This window comes from Paroedura picta, chromosome 6 (genome assembly GCF_049243985.1).
Source record: "Paroedura picta isolate Pp20150507F chromosome 6, Ppicta_v3.0, whole genome shotgun sequence".
Lineage (NCBI taxonomy): Eukaryota > Metazoa > Chordata > Lepidosauria > Squamata > Gekkonidae > Paroedura > Paroedura picta.
The window spans coordinates 7,194,470-7,215,542 of record NC_135374.1 but is presented as its reverse complement, the minus strand read 5'-3'; the positions used below and the strand labels follow the sequence as shown (position 1 = coordinate 7,215,542).

The 21,073-nt window shown below is 48.5% G+C and overlaps 1 protein-coding gene across 1 annotated transcript in view; it reads left to right on the top strand.

The window, feature by feature from the left end:
- The window catches only part of TENM4 (teneurin transmembrane protein 4), a 1,513,397-nt gene that overhangs the window by 465,222 nt on the left and 1,027,102 nt on the right, over positions 1-21,073 (top strand). Inside the window, exon 4 of the mRNA XM_077341303.1 lies at positions 18,919-18,993. The gene's annotated coding sequence lies outside the window, so the exon portion shown is untranslated. The remainder of the gene's footprint in view (positions 1-18,918; positions 18,994-21,073) is intronic.

The window sequence follows — 21,073 nt, the reverse complement described above, 5'->3', positions numbered from 1 at the left end:
AACAATCTAAAGCCTATTAACAGTTTAGCAGCATCTAATTATCAGCATCAATTATTGTCTTACCACTCGGAAACTGGCCACTGCCTGTTGGCCCTTTCCAGGATGGATATTTATTTATTATATTTATATACCGCCCTCCCCGAAGGCTCAGGGCGGTTTACGTAAGAACAAAGAACAATACATAAAACAGTCTATAAATATGTGAATAACCTTATAATAATAATAACTAATAGTTGTTACCATATAACAATATAACAGTATGAACAATATAAACAATACAAACAATACAGTGCAACAATGCAAACAAGTCCAGAGCATATTGGTGGCATTTTGAGGGGGGGGGCAGGGGGGATCAGGGGCCCTTTGGTCGCTGTTGATTATGTCTGGTCTCAACCAAATACTGGCGGAAGAGCTGCTTTTTTTTTTTTTTCTCCATGGGGAGTGTTTTATTGGGGGGGTGGCATAGATGTTATCTATTGATATGGTGTAAGCCACCCTGAATCTGCTTGCAGGGCAGGTTGCCTATAAATATACTACTACTACTACTACTACTACTACTACTACTACTACTACTAATAATAATAATAATAATAATAATAATAATGTGCTAATCAAGAAGGTGAACAGTCAATCTAACTGGTGTGAAGCTCCATATTTATTTATTTATTTACTTACTTATTTGTTAGATTTATAAACCGCCACTCTCAGCCAGGCCGGCTCATGACAGATTACTATAAAAATATAAAAGATATAAAAAATTATTGAAATACGATACAATTTACACAATTAATGGCAGAAACAATCCATATCCTGCTCTCCCCCACAGACCCTCAACTCTTCTGCTCGCAGTCGTTGTGTCCCAGGAGATGACCCCACGGCAGTGGTTCTCTACCTTCCTAATGCCGCGACCCTTTAATACCGTTCCTCTTGTTGTGATGACCCCCAGCCATAAAATCATGCCAGTGTTCTTTCACAGAAATTAAACAAAAACTGACCAGTGGCATGAAGAGCCATTGTTCATGATTGTATATATAGTGGGTTTCCCCCCCCCCCGGGGTTTCTCAGTTCAGTTCTGCCTCTTGTCCCACCATGCTGATCTCGCTCTTTTCCGCCGCTCCAGATAGATGAATGCTCTATCTCGATCTACCCCGCAAGACTGTTGTGTGGATGTCCCCCCCTCCAAGCTGCTTGCCCTGCCGTGACCTTTGTGAAAGGGTCATTCAACCCTCAAAGGGGTTCCGACCCCCCCAGATTGAGAACCATTGCCCTAGGCAGGGGTAGTCAAACTGCGACCCTCCAGATGTCCATGGACTACAATTCCCAGGAGCCCCCTGCCAGCATTTGCTGGCAGGGGGCTCCTAGGAATTGTAGTCCATGGACATCTGGAGGGCCGCAGTTTGACTACCCCTGGCCCTAGGTGATGTTAGCCTGGGTGGGTAGGTGGGGGGTACAGATTGTAAAAAAAAAAAATGTATAAGTACTGGTGGGGTTTTTGGATAGGGGCCATATGACAATAAATATCTCCAACAAAGTGTTTCAAACCTCGCCAAGGCAGAGGACTCAACGAAGCCACCATTTTTAAAAATCCCCTTAACTAGTTTGCATTCCCCGATTCAATTGATCTCTGCAGAGTTGTGTTCAACTCTTACGAACGATCTATTGAACCTCCCAGGCCTAAACAGCCATAATAGTCTGTTTCATCCCATAATAGCACAGCTTCTAGGGCAGACGGGCATTCCAGTTCCTCTAATTGTCTCCTCCTCTGCCCCCCGCCCCATTTTATTGGCTAGCTTGTTGAACTCCAAACTGTTATCGTGCGGCGTAAACATTACTAAAGGCGGATACTCGTGTTTAAAGATTGTTTTATTTGCTTCGGATCCGCTTTTGCTAATTATCGTTCTTTTCAATATTTAGATGCTTGGCGTGACCTTTCCCTGATTGAATAGCTTTAACGGCTTCTGCTGCAAGCACTTAAAAATCCGTGATTTCTTAAAAGGAGTGGGAAGATTGTGGTGGGTGGGGAAGATGTGTGACGTGGTTTTTCAGTTAGCATGGAAAGAACCTGTCTTAGAATCATAGAATCAAAGAGTTGGAAGGGGCCATACAGGCCATCTAGTCCAACCCCCTGCTCTACGCAGGATCAGCCCTAAGCATCCTAAAGCATCCAAGAAAAGTGTGTATCCAACCTTTGCTTGAAGACTGCTAGTGAGGGGGAGCTCACCACCTCCTTAGGCAGCCTATTCCACTGCTGAACTACTCTGACTGTGAACATTTTTTTCCTGATATCTAGCCTATATCATTGTACTTGTAGTTTAAACCCATTACTGCGTGTCCTCTCCTCTGCAGCCAGCAGAAACAGCCTCCTGCCCTCCTCCAAGTGACAACCTTTCAAATACTTAAAGAGGGCTATCATGTCCCCTCTCAACCTCCTTTTCTCCAGGCTGAACATTCCCAAGTCCCTCAACCTATCTTCATAGGGCTTGGTCCCTTGGCCCCAGATCATCCTCGTCGCTCTCCTCTGTACCCTTTCAATTTTATCTACGTCCTTCTTGAAGTGAGGCCTCCAGAACTGCACACAGTACTCCAGGTGTGATAACTCATCTCCTGCCTGGATTCTTTGATGGTCCGGTGCAGTGGTTCAAAGCTAACAGGATCTTTTAAGGGATGCCAGCCTCGAGTTTTACAACTCACCTCCCGGTGATAGTGTATTGGATCCACGGTGTGTTTTGTGGGTGAAAACCTGCCGATGCTGGAATTGTTGCAGTTCTTTATTGGTGCCAGAACATGATACAGCACTAAGAAACTCCCTAGAAAACCCTGACTTATATGCACAAACAACACAAAAGATCTTGATTGGATGAAACAAATTGAATCTGGCAGCGGAGATCCTAGCAGTACGACGGTTCAGATTCGTTGGTGACTGATCCTACCGCGGACTGTGTGCACGGTCCTCCATAGGCTCACTTAGCCTGTCCGCGTACCCAACACAGAGATCAGATACCCTGGAAAAAATGGCTGCCTTAGAGGGTGGGCTCCACAGCCTTCTACGCCACTGAGGCCCCTCCCCGGCTCATATCCCACCCACCCCTGGCTCTGCCCCCCAAAGTCTCCGGGTATTTCACAACCAAGAGCTGCAAATTTCGACCCCTATCCAGCATGCCTCTGACCATGCCTAGGTTAAGCACCTGCAAGGAGATGAGAAATCGACTCACTCCAGGTGGAACACAGCTCCTGCTAGTGATGTTATCTATAGATATGGTGTGAGCCACCCTGATTCTGCTTGCAGGAAAGGGTAGCCTATAAATTGGGTGATGGGTGATGGGTGGTGGTGGTGGGGATGGTGGAGGTGGTGGTAATGGTCATAGTGATGGTGGTGATACACTAACCCAGGGGTAGTCAACCTGTGGTCCTCCAGATGTCCATGGACTACAATTCCCATGAGCCCCTGCCAGCGTTTGCTGGCGAACAGGCGAACAAGGCGAACAGTCAAATCTCACTATTGCGGACTTCCATATTCATTTATATTCTTACTTATTCATTTGTTAGCTTTATAGGCTGCCCCTCTCAGCCAGGCCGCCTCCTGGTGGTTTCCATAAAAATATATAAAAATCCATTCAAACCCAATACAATAGACTCAGTTAATGGCGGAAACAATCAATACCCTCCTCTCCCCCCACAGACCCTCAACTCTTCTGCTCGCAGTAGATGACCCTAGGCCAGTGGTTATCATCCTTCCTAATGCTGCGACCCTTTAATACAGAAGTTCATGTTGTGGAGACCCCCAACCATTGGCTACGTACCCAACACAGATCAGCTCCTCTGGCTGCTTTGGAGGGTGGGCCCCACAGCCTTGTACCCCACTGAGGCCCCTCCCCACCCCATATCCCACCCATTCCCGGCTCTGTCCCCAAGTCTTCAGAGATGGAAACCCTAGGATCTTTGCAAATTCAACCCCTACCTGACATACTGTGCCCAGATTAAGCACCTGCAAGGAGATCATCGACTCACCCTATGTGACACCCGGCTGCTGCTAGTGAGATTCCGGGAACTTCCTGGTTCCCTCCCTGCCAGAAATGCCTCTGGCCTCCCCCAGGCTATGTACCTGCCAGGAGAGGAGAAACAAACTCAGCAGGAAAGATGTTCATCTGCTGGTAATCGCATCATTCCTGTGTCTCCCCCCACCAGAAATGTCTCTGACCACTCCCAGGCAAGGTTCTCTACCAGCCAAGGAGAAATCCATTCTGCCCAGATGGCACACAGCCAACGCTAGCAACCGAAGCAGCATCTTCTCCACTTCCTCCCCTGCCAGCAGTAAATATCCTAGGCCCCCGTCTGCAATATTTAAATTATTCAGGCAACATGAAGTCAGCAACTAGGGGTCAGCGACTGCCGGCCTGTGAGCGGAAACCAGCCCTGGGGAATTGTGCAAGTTGTACTGATTGAAGCCCTTAGCTCACCACACCTGACGCTTTGCTCACGCTGGCTCTCTAGGTAGCATGAATAGCAGGCCAAGGACAAGGAAACAGAAGGAAATGAGAATCAAAATTATGCAGCTAGGCAGAGCATTGTGTGCCCCACAGTGGTCTGATCCAGCTCTTCTTGTGTTCCTATCAGGGGAAGGCCTCAGCCTCTGTGCATTGTTGCTGACCGTCCAGAAGAACTGGATGGCCCCCGAAGGCTGGACTAGATGGACCCTCCTTGGTCTGATCCCGCAGGGCTCTTCTGAAGTTTTTATCAGGGGAAGGCCTCCGCCTCTCTGCCCCATTGTTAGCCCTCCAGAGGAACTGGCTGGCCCTTGTGTGAGACGGGAGGCTGGACTAGATGGACCCTCCCTGGTCTGACACAGCAGGGCTCTTCTGAAGTTCTTATCAGGGGAAGGGTTCAGCCTCTCTGCCCCATTGTTGGCCCTCCAAAGGAACTGGTTGGCCCCTGTGTGAGACGGGAGGCTGGACTAGACGGACCCTCCCTGGTCTGACACAGCAGGGCTCTTCTGAAGTTCTTATCAAGGGAAGGCCTCAGCCTCTCTGCCCCATTGTTGGTCTCCAGAGGAACTGGTTGGCTGTAGAGTGAGACAGGATGCTGGACTAGGTGGGCCATTGGTCTGATCCAGTAGGACTCTTCTTGTGTTCTTATTAGGGGAAGGCCTCAGCCCTGTTTGCTGCTCCTCTAGAGGAATTAGCTGATCCCTGCATGAGGCAGGGTGTTGGACTAGATGGACCAATGGCCTGCAGAGATCTTATGTCCCAACAGAGATCTTTTTATGTTCTGCTTGGAAGGTTTCATTCAGCCATCAGGGCGAATTGCTGTTGAATATAGATACTTGAGTGCTATCAAGTCACAAGGGGAGGGACTGTGGCTCAGTGGTAGAGCATTTGCCCGGCATGTAGAAGGTCCCAGGCTAGTCTGATCTCATCTCAAAAGCTATGGAGGTTTAGTACTACTGGGATATTTGGTTAATATAATCGAGTTAGTGACAGATCACTGCAGATGGGGATCACTGCAGAAAGAGGTTAAAAGACGCTTGCTCCTGGGGAGGAAAGCTATGGCAAATCTAGACAGCATCCTAAAAAGCAGAGACATCACCCTGCCAACAAAAGTGCGTTTAGTCAAGGCTATGGTATTCCCAGTTGCAATGTATGGCTGCGAAAGTTGGATGATAAGGAAGTCAAAGAATTGAGGCTTTTGAACTCTGGTGCTGGAGAAGACTCTTGCGAGTCCCTTGGACTGCAAGGCGAACAAACCGGTCAGTCCTAGAGGAGATCAACCCTGACTGCTCCTTAGAAGGCTAGATCCTGAAGATGAAACTCAAATACTTTGGCCACCTCATGAGAAGGAAGGACTCCCTGGAGAAGAGCCTAATGCTGGGAGCGATCGAGGGCAAAAGAAGAAGGGGACGACAGAGAATGAGGTGGCTGGATGGAGTCACTGAAGCAGTCGGTGCAAACTTAAATGGAGAATGGTAGAGGACAGGAAGGCCTGGAGGATCATTGTCCATGGGATCGCGATGGGTCGGACATGACTTTACAACTAACAACAACAACCACCGAGTTTTGCCCAGTTGTAGAGTGTGATGCTGAATGCTATCAATAGATCTCCCAAGAAGGATATTGCAAAAAAGGTGAACTTACTTCACTACTTCAAGTAGATCCAATTCACAGTTGCAGTCAAAGGAAGAGAAAGATGCCTAATCTTGAGAGTCCTTTTCCTGTCAAAATGCTGATCTGTTCTGGCATCATGTGTGTGAGAGCACGAGGGTATTGTCTCTACAGGAAAGTCCTGAAGGCACATGTGTCTCCATGGAAGGCCATGTGAAGTGACAGGGAGAGGACAAAGAGTTGTTGATACATTATACCCCTCCCCATGAGGAGTAAATAAAATGACGGGCAACTGTTCACACAGTCCACACTTTATCATGGAGAGAATCCCACCCTGCAGTGTCCTACCTCTGCTGAGGCCAGCCACAGATCCTGGCAAACAGTCAGGGATAAAAGCAAGCAAACAATGGCCACACAGCCCAGAAAAAACCACAACAGCCAGTTGATTTTGGCTATGAAGTCTTTTGACAATTCATAGAATTATGGACCCCCTTCAAGGATCGCTGCCTTGTTGTGGCAAGGGGGCTTGCGTAGCTCAGTGAAGCTATGAGCTATGCCGTGCAGGGCCACCCAAGACGGACAGGTCATAGCTGAGAGCTCTGACAAAAGGTGATCCACTGGAGAAGGAAATGGCAAACCACTCCAGTATCTTTGCCATGAAAACTCTATGGACAGTTCCAATAGGCATAACGATATGACGCTGGAAGATGAGCCCCTCAGGTCGGAAGGTGTCCAATATGCTACTGGGGATGAGCAGACGGCTAGTACGAGTAGCGCCAGAATGAATGAAGCGGCTGGGCCAAAGCCGAAAGGACGCTCAGTTGTGGAAGTAACTGGTGGCGAAAAGACAGTCCGATGCTGTAAAGATTTTTATTCCATAGGAACCTGGAACGTCAGATCCATGAATCAAGGCAAGCTGGACGTGGTTAAACAAGAAATGAGAAGACTGAACATCGACATTTTAGGAATCAGTGAACTAAAATGGACAGGAATGGGTGAATTTAATTCAGATGACCATCAGGTATACTACTGTGGACAAGAATCTCGCAGAAGAAATGGAGTAGCCTTCATAATCAATAAGAGAGTAGGAAAAGCAGTCTTGGGATACAATCCCCAAAATGACAGAATGATCTCAGTTCGAATCCAAGGCAAACCATTCAACATCACAGTGATCCAGGTCTATGCCCCAACCACTGCTGCTGAAGAGGATGAAGTTGATCAGTTCTATGAAGCCCTACAACACCTTATAGAAGCAACGCCAAAAAATGATGTGCTTATCATCATGGGGGATTGGAATGCTAAAGTAGGAAGCCAAAAGATAACTGGGATAACAGGCAAGTTTGGCCTTGGAGTACAAAATGAAGCAGGGCACAGGCTGGTAGAATTTTGTCAAGAGAATACAATGGTCATAGCAAACACTCTTTTCCAACAACCCAAGAGACGACTCTACACATGGACATCACCAGACGGTCAACACAGAAATCAGATTGACTATGTACTCTGCAGCCAAAGATGGAAAAGTTCTATACAGGCAATAAAAACAAGACCAGGAGCTGATTGTGGTTCAGATCATGAGCTTCTTGTTGCAAAATTTAGGCTTAAATTGAAGAAAGTAGGGAAAAGCACTAGGCCACTCAGGTACGAACTAAATCTTACCCCCGACGAATATACAGTAGAGGTGACAAATAGATTTAAGGAATTAGATCTGATAGACAGAGTGCCTGAAGAACTATGGACGGAGGTTCGCGACATTGTACAAGAGGTAGCAACTAAAACCATCCCAAAGAAAAAGAAATGCAAGAAATCAAAATGGCTGTCTGAGGAAGCTTTACAAATAGCTAAGAAGAGAAGGGAAGTGAAAGGCAAGGGAGAAAGAGAAAGATACACCCAATTGAATGCAGAATTCCAGAGAAAAGCTAGAAGAGATAAGAATGCCTTCTTAAATGAACAGTGCAAACAAATAGAAGAAAACAATAGAATGGGGAGGACCAGAGATCTTTTCAAGAAAATTGGAGATATGAAGAGAACGTTTCATGCAAAGATGGGTATGATAAGGGACCAAAATGGTAGGGACCTCACAGAAGCAGAAGAAATTAAGCAAAGGTGGCAAAATTATACAGAAGAACTATACAAGAGCGAGCTTAACATCCCTGATGACCACAGTGGGGTAGTTACTGACCTGGAGCCAGACATCCTGGAATGTGAAGTCAAATGGGCCTTAGGAAGTCTGAGCAACAATAAAGCTAGTGGTGGTGACAGCATTCCAGTTGAACTATTCAAAATCTTAAAGGACGATGCAGTAAAAGTGCTACACTCAATATGCCAGCAAATTTGGAAAACTCAGCAATGGCCACAGGATTGGAAAAGGTCAGTTTACATTCCAATCCCAAAGAAGGGCAATGCCAAAGAATGTTCAAACTACCGCACCATTGCACTCATTTCTCATGCTAGCAAAGTTATGCTCAAAATCCTACAAGCTAGGCTCCAGCAATATGTGGACCGAGAACTTCCAGAAGTACAGGCAGGATTTCGAAGAGGTAGAGGAACTAGAGATCAAATTGCCAACATACGCTGGATCATGGAGAAAGCTAGGGAGTACCAGAAGAACATCTACTTCTGCTTCATTGACTATGCTAAAGCCTTTGATTGTGTGGAGCACAACAAATTGTGGCAAGTTCTTAAAGAGATGGGAATACCAGAGCATCTTATTTGTCTCTTGAGAAATTTATATGCAGGTCAAGAAGCAACAGTGAGAACTGAACATGGAATCACGGATTGGTTCAAAATTGAGAAAGGAGTTCGGCAAGGCTGTATACTGTCGCCTTGCCTATTTAACTTGTATGCGGAGCACATCATGAGAAAGGCGGGATTAGAGGAGTCACAAATTGGGATCAAGATTGCAGGGAGAAATATCAACAACCTCAGATATGCAGATGATACCACTCTAATGGCAGAAAGTGAAGAGGAACTAAAGAGCCTGTTGATGCGGGTGAAGGAGGAGAGTGCAAAAGTTGGCTTGAAACTCAACATCAAGAAAACAAAGATCATGGCATCCGGCCCTCTCAATTCCTGGCAAATAGATGGGGAAGAAATGGAGATAGTGACAGATTTTATTTTCCTCGGCTCCAAGATCACTGCAGATGGGGACTGCAGCAAAGAAATTAAAAGACGCTTGCTCCTAGGGAGGAAAGCTATGGCAAATCTAGACAGCATCCTAAAAAGCAGAGACATCACCCTACCAACAAAAGTGCGTTTAGTCAAGGCTATGGTATTCCCAGTTGCAATGTATGGCTGCGAAAGTTGGACCATAAGGAAGGCCGAGCGTCAAAGAATTGACGCTTTTGAACTCTGGTGCTGGAGAAGACTCTTGCGAGTCCCTTGGACTGCAAGGCGAACAAACCGGTCAGTCCTAGAGGAGATCAGCCCTGACTGCTCTTTAGAAGGCCAGATCCTGAAGATGAAACTCAAATACTTTGGCCACCTCATGAGATGGAAGGACTCCCTGGAGAAGAGCCTAATGCTGGGAGTGATCGAGGGCAAAAGAAGAAGGGGACGACAGAGAATGAGGTGGATGGAGGGAGTCACTGAAGCAGTAGGTGCAAACTTAAAAGGACTCCAGGGAATGGTAGAGGACAGGAAGGCCTGGAGGATCATTGTCCATGGGGTCGCGATGGGTCGGACACGACTTCGCACATAACAACAACAACAAGAATTATGGAGTTGGAAGGGACCTCCAGGGTCATCTGCTCCAGTGCAGGAAACTCACAGCTACCTGGCCACCTACAGTGACCACAAGTCCATGCACCGATGATGTCCCCTCAAGAAAACCAGAATCCCTGGCCAGTCTTGGCTTGGAGGAAATCTTCCTCCCAGTCCTAAAGTGGCAATCAGTATTTCCCAGGGCAGGCAAGAAAAGCCACAAGAACCAAAAGCCAACACAACACTTCCTGCCCTCCCATCCAGTCTAGTGTTGTGGTTAGGAGTGCGGACTTCTAATCTGGTGAGCCAGTTTTGATTCCCCTCTCCCCCCCCCCCCCAAAAAACAGCCAACTGGGTGACCTTGGGCTCGCCACGGCACTGATAAAACTGTTCTGACCGAGCAGAGATATCAGGACTCTCTCAGCCTCACCCACCTCACAGGGTGTCTGTTGTGGGGAGAGGAAAGGGAAGGCGATTGGAAGCCGCTTTGAGACTCCGGGTAGAGAAAAGCGGCATCTAAGAACCAACTCTTCTTCTTCTTCAGTAATCTCAGGGCTCTCTCAGCCTCACCCACCTCACAGGGTGTCTGTTGTGGGGAGAGGAAAGGGAAGGTGAATGGAAGCCACTTTGAGACTCCTTCAGGTAGAGAAAAGCGGCATCTAAGAAGCAACCTTCTTCTTCTTCAGTAATATCAGGGCTCTCTCAGCCTCACCCAGCTCTCAGGGTGTCTGTTGTGGGGAGAGGAAGGGAAGGCGACTGTAGGCCGCTTTGAGCCTCCTTTGAGTAGAGAAAAGCGGCATATAACAACCAACTCTTCTTCTTCTTACTCATCCTCCTCCTTCTTCTCTAAGACGTTTTTGGATTCCTGTGTAAATTCTGTTCCAGCTGACGAACCCAGCTCTGAATTAGGACAGCGGATGGTGGGTGGTGGGTGAGCATTCAGGAAGGATTCAGGAAGAGCGGAGAGGTGCAAACCAGGGCTCCACCGTCGCCTTCCAGACAGGGATAGTTGTTGGGCTGTCACGTTGGCCACAGCAGAGCCATCCAGTGCTAGTGGTTGTCACGGAAACAGCTTTGACAGGTCCGGGCACTTAACATCCCCCACCCCAATTGATAATTACAAACACCGAACAAGCTCCAGCTTGCACTTTACACATCTGCCCGGCTGGTGAGTCGAGCTTAATTGGATATGCCAAGTTTGAGAAGAAGGTAAGCTGCCCTTTCAAGGCAAGTGACAGGGAGATAAAGTAATGTTTAGGCCGTTCTCTTGACAGACTTACTAAGGAATTTCTTCCCAGCACGTCGGTTAAGTGACTCGATGGTCTCGCCGAACTTTTAATGCAGTTTTGCAATGGGTTTGGGGTGGCGCGGAACGTCAGGGATGTACAGCGGCAATCAGAGGAGCTCTGTTGGGTCCATGAAGCTGCCTTATGAATAACCAGAACTGGGGTTCTCAGACCGTGGAAAGTAGGGTTCCATCCACCGAGAATGGAGGGGTGCCGGATCCCAGTAGGAAAACCTCTGAAGTTTTGGAGGTGAAGTCTGGGGAGGAAAAGGACCTCAGTGGGGTACAATCCTGGAGTCCACCCTTCAAAGCATTCACGGAATCACAGAATGACCTACTATCTGGTTCTTTTAACGGGGGATGCTGGGGATAGAACCTGGGACCATCCGTATGCCAAGCAGAGGCTGTTCCACTAAGCCACACCCCCTCTTCACAGGGTGTTGTAAATTTCAGTGCAAACATGTTTGACTGCTGCGTGTTTACTAGTAAGCATCGAACAGCCAATCTGCTGAATGGGTTTTGCATTATTTTGTTGTTGTTTCCCCCTTGAAAAATGATACATATGGGAAAATGTCCTCCCCCCCCCCCCCCAGCACATTGGCAACCTAGAGGAGAGAGCCTGGCTGAGTGCAGTTGTGGGTTAGAATCCTAGAGTTGGAAGGGACCATAGAGGCCATCTTGTCCAACCCCCTGCTCAACGCAGGATCAGCCCTAAGCATCCTAAAGCATCCAAGAAAAGTGTGTATCCAACCTTTGCTTGAAGACTGCCAGTGAGGGGTTGAGGACCTCAGATCTAGGGAACTGGGTTTGATTTCTCACTCTTCCTCCTCCACATGCAGCCACTTGGGAGACTTTGGGCCAGTCACGTTTCTCTCAGCCTCACCGGGTGTCTGTAATGGCAAGAGGAAGGGAAGGCAACTGGAAACTGCTTTGAGACACATGAGGCCTGCTGAGTGGCCTTGAGCCAGTCACAGTTCTCTCAGGACTCTCTCAGCCTCACCTGCTTCACAGGGTGTCTGTTGTGGGGAGAGGAAGGTGATTGTCAGCTGCTTTGAGACACCTAGGAGTAGAGAAAAGCAACACATAAGATCAAACTCTTCTTCTTCTCCTTCAGTAATATTAGGGCTCTCTCAGCTTCACAGGGTGTCTGCTGTGGGGAGAGGAAAGGGAAGGTGAATGGAAGCCATTTTGAGATTCCTTTGCATAGAGAAAAGCGGCATATATGAATAAGGCGACCAGATTGTCCCACTTTTGGAGGGACATCTGGGGGCACCTGGCAAATGTTGAAATTATATTCCTTCAGTAATCTCAGGGCTCTCTCAGCCTCACCCACCTCACAGGGTGTCTGTTGTGGGGAGAGGAATGGGAAGGCGACTGTAAGCCGCTTTGAGACTCCTTCGGGTAGAGAAAAGCGGCATCTAAGAACCAAATCTTCTTCTTCTTCAGTAATATCCGGGCTCTCTCAGCTTCACCCACCTCACAAGGTGTCTGTTGTGGGGAAGGAAAGGGAAGGCGACTGTAAGCCACTCTGAGACTCCTTTGGGTGGAGAAAAGCGGCATCTAAGAACCAACTCTTCTTCTTCTTCAGTAATCTCAGGGCTCTCTCAGCCTCCCCTCCCTCACAGGGTGTCTGTTGTGGGGAGAGGAAAGGGCCGGCGATTGTAAGCCGCTTGGAAACTCCTTCTGGTAGAGAAAAGCGGCATGGAAGAACCAACTCTTCTTCTTCTTCAGTAATCTCAGGGCTCTCTCAGCCTCCCCTCCCTCACAGGGTGTCTGTTGTGGGGAGAGGAAAGGAAGGCAATAAACAGACATTTTGAGATGCACGAGGCCTGCTTGTTGACCTCGGGCCTGTTATAGCTCTCTCAGAGAGAGCCAGTTTGGCGTAGTGGTTCAGAGCAGCTGCTTCTAATCTGCTCTTCCTCCACATGCAGCCAGCTGGGTGTCGTTGTGCTTGTTACAGCCCTGATAGGGCTGTTCTGACCAAGCAGTCCTGTCAGAAGTTTGCTCAGCCCCATCTCCCTCACAGGGTGCCTGTTGTGGGGAGAGGAAGGGAAGGTGATTGTCAGGTGCTTTGAGACACAGGAGGTCTGCTGGGTGTCCGTGGGCCAGTTATGGCTCTCTCACTCAGCCCCACTTGCCTCACAGGTTGTGGGGAGAGGAAGGGAAGGCGACAAACAGACATTTTGTGATGCACGAGGCCTGCTTGTTGACCTTGGTCCTGTCATAGTTCTCTCAGAGCTCTCTCAGAGAGAGCCAGCTTGGTGTGGTTCAGAGCAGCTGCTTCTAATCTGCTCCTCCTCCACATGCAGCCAGCTGGGTGTCGTTGTGCTTGTTACAGCCCTGATAGAGCTGTTCTGACCAAGCAGTCCTGCCTGTAATTTGCTCAGCCTCACCTTCCTCACAGTGTGTCCGTTATGGGAAGAGGAAGGCAATTGTCAGTTGCTTTGAGACTCCTCTGGGTAGAGAAAAGTGGGGTATAAAAACCACCTCTTCTTTTTCTTCAGCCCTGACTGCTTCACGAGGTGCCTGTTTTTGGGGAGAGGAAGGGAAGCCAATTGGAAGCTGCTATGAGACACAGGAGGTCTGCTGGATGACCTTGGGCCAGTCCTGGTTCTCTCAGAGATCTCTCAGCCTCCTCATACACACCTCGCAGGGTGCCTGTTGTGGGGAGAGGAAGGGAAGGCCATTGTGAGCCACTCTGAGATACATGAGGCCTGCTGGGTGACCTGGGGCTAGTCGCCATTCTCTCAGGACTATCTCAACCCCCCCCCCCCCCGCCTCACAAGGTGTTGTTGTGAGGAGGAGAAGAAGACAAGCCAACTGCAAGCTGGTTTGAGATTCCTTCAGGTAGTAAAAAGGTGAGGTACAAAACTACCAGCTCTTCTTCTGCATGTGTGAGTGTGTGTGTGTATTCAAATAGCACAGTGGAAGAGCTATCAAACCAATTCGGGGGGGGGGGGGGTTGAAAGGTGTCACCAATTTGCAACTGACTTGTGGCAACTCTGTAGGTTTTTCAAGGTGAGACTTGTTCAGGGGTGGTTTGCCCTCGCCTTCCCCTGCGTGGGCTTCCTTGGTGGTCTCTCATCCCGAGAATAACCAGGGCCAGCCCTGCTTGGCTTCTGAGATCTGATGAGATCAGGCTAGCCCAGGCTTGGCACCCAGAAAACACCATGACTGTTGTAGGGTCATAGAATAACAGAGTTGGAAGGGGCCCCCCAGGATCATCTAGTCCATCCCTTTGCAGAATGCAGGAAATTCACAACTACCTGCCCACGCACAGTGACCCCAATTCCATGCCCAGATGATGACCCCCCCCCCAAAAAAAACTAGAATTCCTAGCCAGCCTGGCCTGGTGGAAATTTATCTCCCTACTTCAAAGTGGTGATGGGCATTTCCCTGGCCATGCAAGAAAGGGCCGCAAGAGCCATGCACCAATATAATCCCTTCTGCCCACCACTCACCATCTGCCTAAATGCACAGAATCAGCATTTCTGTCAGATGGCTCTCCAGCCTTTACTTAAAAACTTCCAAAGAAGGAGAACCCACCACCTCCCGAGGAAGCCTGTTCCACTGAGGAACCGCTCTGACTGTCAGGGACTTCTTCCGGATGTTTAGCCCAAAAATCTTTTGAATTAATTTCAACCCGTTGGTTCTGATCCGACCCTCTGGAGCACCAGAAAACAGCTCTGCTCCATCTTCTGTGTGAAAGCCCTTCAAGTACCTGCAGATGGCTCTCACATCACCTCTTAATGCCGTGCGCCGGTCTGCAAAGGACCGCAATCCGGAATGTTCCGCTTGGAGGATGCCGTGTTCCTCTCGGCACGTACTGCTCCTCTCCCCAGCAATAACTCTCCGAGTTCCCGTTTGTAACTCCTGCGCCGAGGCACATGGGCCGCGTTGCCCCATCCCCTTAAGTGTGAAGGACAAACTGCAAATCTGCCGTGACAAACCTTGTCATTATCTGACAAGCAGCTTCTGATTTTTTCAGGCAGTTTGTCATCAGCTCCGTCCTGTTGTCAGTGCGTGGCTTACCGCTGGACTTGCTGTATAATGCATCAAGGCGAAAGAGAACGGGGAAGAGGTGGCAATCGGAGCTGGTGTTAAGGGGAGGCCTCCTGGGGAAACTGCCAAGGCACAAAGGACTGATTGGGAGGAACTGGGCACAACAGTTGAGCTGGGAGTCTCAAGTTCGATCCCCGGCATCTCCCGTGAAAACGGCCAGGCAGGAGGTGATGTGAACGGCCTCTGTCTGAGACCCTGGAGAGCTACTGTCAGTCAGAGTGGGCAGTGCTGACCTTGATGGACCTATATTCTGATGCTGTATCAGGCAGCTCCATGTATTGAGGAGAGGCCGTGTCTCAGTATCAGAGCCTCCGCTTGGCATGCAGAAGGTCCCAGGTTCGATCCCCGGTGTTGCATCTGTGGGTTCAGACTTCCTCCCAGTTTGCCTTCAAGTGAAGAACATTCCCCGATACCTTTGAGCCGATGGTCTATTGATATTAGTAAAACGCTAATATAAGGAAATACTGCAGGATTTTCCCACAGTAATCTTTCACTATTGTTACAGCAATGTTATATTTGAGGACTCAACCACTGAAGAAGATAGTGAAAACGGAAAATACCTAATAACCATTATGGTTGATTCTTCATGTATGTAACAAAAATGTATTAAAATTGAATATATATACCTTGTTAGAAGAGCCTCTTGTGGCGCTGAGTGGTAAGGCATCAGAAATGTTGTCTGAAAGCTCTGCCCATGAGGCTGGGAGTTTGATCCCAGCAGCCGGCTCAAGGTTGACTCAGCCTTCCATCCTTCCGAGGTCGGTAAAAAAGCTTGCTGGGGGGTAAACGGTCATGACTGGGGAAGGCACTAGCAAACCACCCCGTATTGAGTCTGCCATGAAAACGCTAGAGGGCATCACCCCAAGGGTCAGACATGACCCGGTGCTTGCACAGGGGATACCTTTACCTTTACCTTTTTACATTGTTAGAACAAGAACATTGCCTTGGATAGGTTCCTTGTTTTTTCTGTTGGTATACTATAGTGAACCTTGCTTTTTTCGTGTTGTAATCTTATTCAAATGAAGAACCACAGACAGTTAGGTCACTCTCTCTCTCTCTCTCTCTCTGAGCTCTTTAGTAGTAGGACCTAGCTGCCCATTGGTCATTTACATTGCAGGCTTCTGATCCCGCCTCAGACCTCAAGCTTGGTCCTCAGCAAAACTACAAACACAACACCTGGGCTCTCCAGCCAAAATGGCCAGGCAGGAGGTGATGTGAAAGACCTCCACCTGAGAACCTGGGAGAACTATGGGGAAGTGAAGTGGCCCAGTGGTACAGCTTCTGCTTGGAAGGTAGAAGGTCTGAGATTCAATCCTTCACATCTCCAATTAAAAGGGGGAGGGGGCTGGACTGGATGTCCTTCTATGGTCCTTTTCAGCTCTGTGTGATTCTGAGGCAGGAGATGATGTGAATCTCCTGAAGCTGCCATTCAGAGTACATAGTAATGGCCTGGCCTAGACTCACTGTCTGACTCAGTAACCCTGTCCACATTACAGCAAAGGCATGGCTATCCTGCATATACTTGCATACGTCATGTTTGTAAGACAAAGATAAGAAGGTATACTAAAAATGAAACCAAGGATGGGTACCTGGATCCATGTGGGCACAGCTGTGGCTCAGTGGTACAGCGTCCGTGCAGTATGCAGGAGGTCGGGGGTTCAATGGCCCAGCATCTCCAGCTCAAAAGAGGAGGTAGTCCGTGATACGAAAGCACCAAGATCTGAGGTGCTGAAGAGCTGCTGCCGGTCAGAGTAGGCAATACTGAACTCAATGGACCAGGAGTCTGATTCAGCAGAAAGCGGTTCCGTGTGTTCGTGTTTATATCACCTGTTCAACTATACATGCATTGAGAGTCACATGAGATTTCCTCAATGCACGTGTGAAGAAGAATCCAGTTTACACAGTATATGGAAGGCCCAGTACAGACGAGTTCACTGAATATTTGGGAAAGGTAGAACATGGCTGAAAGTGTGGGCCTTGCTCCCTCCCTCCCCATAATCACCTGGTTGTAGCAGGGGTGAAAGGATAGAGGAAGGGGCCACGATCCCCATGATCAGGAACATGCAGAAAACAACACTGATAGCTGTCAGAATATGCTAGATCTGTAGTGTGCATGATTCAACAACGTATATTAAGAACATCCTGCAGGGGGCATCAGAGATGTGTATTTAACATTCGATAGGAGACTTCCTGCAACTTTGAGCACATTTCCTCCCAGTTTGCCTTCGGATAAAGAACAGCAGTTAGACAGTTAGGACTCTGTCTCTCTCTCCTCTCACTCTTTATATAATTGTTTCAGGTTTTGATAAAGTTGTTTGTTTAAGCAGCTGGTGCTATACTCTTTGGCATATTTAAACTCTGCCATCAATAATCACAGGAAAGGGTGTATACGTTGCCACTTCCTCTGCACTAAATATGATAATAGAGGCAGGGGGCAGGCAATTACTCTCCAGCCCTCCCTTAAGTGAATATGTGGGGCCGTTATCTGTACTAGTCTACATTGCTTGTGCATTCACTTTAACTCGGGCTTAGAAAAGAGCCCAGTGGCACCTTAAAAATGAACAAAAGGGCATGAGCTTTGGTGAGTCACCACTCACTTCTTCAGATACAGCTAGAATGTGAGTCCATCTGTCCTTATACCTTGGAGAACGGAGCGATTTCAGATGCTAAATGGCATTAGCACGTGAATGACAGTAGTAGGCATGGTTGGATTAGGTATGATATTCAGAGGGGTAATAGGTGTGGAAAAATAAGAATTGGTAATGAGGCAGAAAACCTAGATCTTGATTGAGTCCAGGAGGATGTGCTTCGTGCTCAGTTGCACTTCAGCACTCTCTCTTTTTCATCTCCCTTTGAAATTCTTTTCCAAGAGAACCACTGAGCTTAGAGAAGCAAATGAATGTCCTGGGAGGGTAACATGTCCCCCCCACTGGATTTGAGTTTGTGGTTGCCGCTTTGTGGAGGCCTCCCGCCAGCAAACCCCATACAGTGATGTCACTGACATCACTAGATCACTTCTGAGTAAATCTCAGAAGTGACATAGGGTAGCTCTAGGAATTGCTAGAAACTCTGTGCTTTCACCTGGAAGTGACGTAGGTTGCTTCTACTGGTAAAGCACCCCTGCCAGTCAGCTGATTGACAGGTGGGAGGCAGGGCTTGGCAGTGGGGCACGCCACCTCCTCTAGGGGGTCTGGCCACCCCAATCGTGTCTCCCCCTAACACATTCCCCCACCTTGCTAGGCGAAAGCCCAACCAGAACTCACCCACTTCCTGAAAACCTTTGAAAGGCAACAGAAAAGGGATTGGCAGGCATTGTAGCACCCATGGGCACCACAAGGGGGACCCCTGACTCAAACACCCTGCCAGCCTGCACAGGCTCCGTCTATGACAGGCTGCCAACTGTGGTTCCCCAAGTGCCCATGGCACTGCACTGCGTTGGCTGGGGCTCATGGGAACTGTAGTCCATGGCCATCTGGAGAGCCAGTTTGGCCACCCCTGGCCTCTGACGAATTTTCTTACTGGATTTTGCTGACTGCTTAATCTTGGCCCAGAAACACTTCAGCTGAAACTAATTCTCTTGATCATGTACAGAAGTGTGCGTTTTATGAAGACCATAAAATCTCGAAACTTTCCTGCCTTTTTTTGGTGCGTTCCCCCCCCCCTTTTTCGGAACGGGAACGAGTCATTCGTCTTGCCGTTTTAACTTTAATATTGCACTAAATGAACCAAACCCTTAAAAATTTCTAATAACTGTCTTAATGCCCGTTTCATTCCTAGGATGGATACCCTTTATTTCTTGGCAAAACTGTTTTCTCGCCACGTCGCAGATGTTGAAGGAGAGCTCTAATTAAGGTACCGAGCTGATTAACTTGTGTTTTGCTAATGCTACTGTCCTGTGACTTTTCGCGCCTTTTTATAGCTCTTTGCTCGGCTCCTTTCCAACATGTGTCGTTTTCTCAGCTGAAGGATGTGGAACAGCTTGTTTGGAGCTTGGGCGTGATCGGGTGGGCTTGTGCGCTGAGCTGGGGCCGATCGTTCCCGGTGGTGAAAAATATCCGAGGTCAGGTGTTGAGAAAATCCGAGGGCAAATCGGCCAAGGGTAGATGTGAAGCCAGTGAGGAGAGCTTTGCTTTTGCTTCCAGGACAGGCTGTCATTTTGAAAGCTTCTGTAGTGGGCTTGAATGTGTAACATGTATCGATGTGGTTGTTTTGCACATGTTCTAATGGAACTAACTATGCGCGGTTATTGGAAATGCTAATATCCTGCCATTCCTTGCTTCTGGATGATGAATCCTAGCCGCTTTTTTTTTTGTTTGTTGAACTTTTGTTGAACTTGAAATCGTTTTGCTGAAATACAGACAGTTGTAGAGTCTCCAGGGAACTAAATATGTTCTTCCACTGATTTCTGAATGGAATCCTGGTTTTGGTCAGGCTGGTGTTCATTTATTTTCTTCTGCAGATTCATAGTCGTTTCTCTTTTGCAGAAGGGCCTCGGTTGGCAGTGATATCATGGAGCATGTTAGATGGGGTCCCCAAGAGAATTTGGGAGCAAGTGATTAGGTGTTGCACGGATGTCCAATGTCACTTCTCATGCAAAACCGGAAGTGATGTCACTGTGTTGGGGTGGCAGTCTAGGATTGACTCCAAACTCTATGATTAACCATAGAGTTTTGGGTGAATCCTAGGGTGGAGCCCTGACATGATGAAATCACTTCTGGTTTTGTGCAATGCCAAATCCCTCACTTTTCCCCACCCTCACATTGAGGAGTGGGTAAATAAGGGTTCGAAGTCAGGAGGAGACCTAGCTTATCCAGTCTTGGAGCCCCTGATATTACGAGTTCTAGAGACACAAAGTTGGTGTTCTATTATATTTCAGGATTTGGTCTCAAGGTTTACATATCTGTCTGTCCGGTTTTGTTGGTATATGTCTATTTAAGATGAACGGACTTTGGGCAAATTAGAGACCTAAGGATTTGGAGGGCACTTTTGGTGATCATATTCAGTACCAGCGAGAGCACCTCCTTTTGGTGATTTTGGGCACTGCAACCGATATGGAGATGTGGCGTGAGGACTATGCCTACCTCAGCTGAACTTCTTGAATGACCCTGACGTTCCGTGGTATCGTCACCCACCTGCATCTGGTGGGCTTCCTAGTGCAGTGGCAAGCACCCACCCACGCTGTGATTCCCAATCGGCTGGGATCACCAAGAAGAAAAGCTCTGAAGGCCAACGGAAGGGTGGAATGGTACCTGGGAGGTGCATTAATGATCTGGCACCAAAAAGGAACCATTGTGGTTGGGTTTGGGGAATATTTTGGCTAAGGGGTGTGTCCGGGTGGCATCTAGTGAGACTGCGTGATCCCCAAATTGTATTGAATTATTCAATGGCTACTCAATACTGCTTGACCATGGCCAGGCTCCGTTATTTATTTAGTGTATGGCATGTGTAATGTAGCCTGGATTGTCTGGGAGCCAGGCAAGGGATGTTCAGAGGTGGTTGGCCGTTTTCCTGCCCCTTCGTGTTCCTTGGAGGAACAATCACCCAAATCCTTGCAGGTCTCCCATCCTGATACTCTCAGCCCAACCAGGTTCGGGAGACCAGATACAACGATTCTGGCGGGGCCTTTCCACGATTTGTGCCGGGTCCCGTCTCGTTTTTAAAATGTCCCGACTCCATCATGCCCCCGGCACACAGGGAAGCTCGGCTCAGCATTCCCACGGGGCCACTGCCGCCCAGCCGCTTTCACTTCCAACCCCGGAGAAATGAAACTAAAAGCGGCCATTCTGCTGCCAGGGGGGCGGCCGTCATGCACCAGTGCCGCCCCCTTTCCCTCCTCCGTCTCCCACCACCCGTGGAGCCCTCGTGGAGCTTCAGGCGCTGCGCCAGCTCACTCACGGCCAGGCAGCCGCCCGTGGCGCACACCGCCCCCAGC